The sequence below is a fragment of the Carlito syrichta genome, unplaced genomic scaffold (genome assembly GCF_000164805.1).
Source record: "Carlito syrichta isolate Samal-C Ts95f unplaced genomic scaffold, Tarsius_syrichta-2.0.1 Scaffold287878, whole genome shotgun sequence".
NCBI lineage: Eukaryota > Metazoa > Chordata > Mammalia > Primates > Tarsiidae > Carlito > Carlito syrichta.
This window is the reverse complement of record NW_007231974.1, coordinates 58,661-59,873: the sequence shown is the minus strand read 5'-3', so window position 1 is coordinate 59,873 and position 1,213 is coordinate 58,661.

Sequence of the window (1,213 nt, the reverse complement as noted above, 5' to 3'; positions counted from 1 at the left end):
TAGCATGACAAATTCTATCTAAATCTGAAGTTTTCTAGGGCTAGCATTGATAGCTGTAGAATCTCAAAAGGAGACTTCCCTCTATCACTACCACAGCTGCAACTTGCTAATGAACATCTTTGACACAGAGGAAATTGAAGTTAGCTGATTTGATCAAACTCACACAACAGGAAAAGGTATTGCTTAGAATTGAACTCACAAGGCTTTGAAATGCAGCAAGATTTACATGTCACTAGGATTCAACAGGCTCGAGGTCTTTCATTTATTAAAAAAAGAAAAGAAAATAGGATAGTAAATCAAACTTAATTGGAAAGGACAGAGCAGGCACAGGATACAGTGGAATACCACAGACCACTTGTATCCACATAGTGGAATCATGCTAAGAGTGGATACTATCTGTCAACTTACAGCTACTTTCTCAAGTAGGAAGAATGTGACTAAAAAGAAATGTCCCATAGATCTGACATCAATAGTTAGTTAAAAAATAAATATATAAATAGACACAAAGCAAAACATTAGAAAAAATATGAAGAAAATGTTGTTGACGTATTCATGAACAGTAAGTGGTATGGCTTTGAAAAGAACAGAGCATGTCGGGCAACCCTGATAGATTCTGCTAAGAAAATGACAAAATTAACAGGCAGAAAAAACAAATAAGCCACTGTTGTTAACTACTGCAGTGTTTAGTAAGAGCAAAGGCAACTCACTGGATAACGTTATTAAAAACTTGAAAAGTTAACACAGTCATTCACTGAAATTGCTCCCTAATATTTAAAACATAATTTTCTGCACAAATCCTGTATAGGTCTTTTGCTGATCTTTAAGCATCTTTGTTTTTTAAATTTATGTCATTTGTTAAGTAACAGAACATTTCCGTTCAGTTTCAAATAATGTGTCAATGTTCATTTAGCACAGTTCTCCATTTGTTTGAATTTGGGAATAAGGCGCCTGCTTCACTTCTTGCTAAATTTTATTTGCAAAACACAGTCAATAGAATCAGACATGACTATTACCCCTTGTTGAAAGAATAATAAATGAGAGGGTGATAATAAATGAAATAAACCCAAAGCCAGGCTCGGTGGCTCAGCCTGTAATCCCGCGCCTTTGGGAGACTGAGGTGAGTGGATTGCGTGAGCCCGCAGGTTCGAGACCCACCTGGGCAACTTGGCGAGACCACATCTCTACATAAATCAAAAATTAGCTGGGCGTGTAG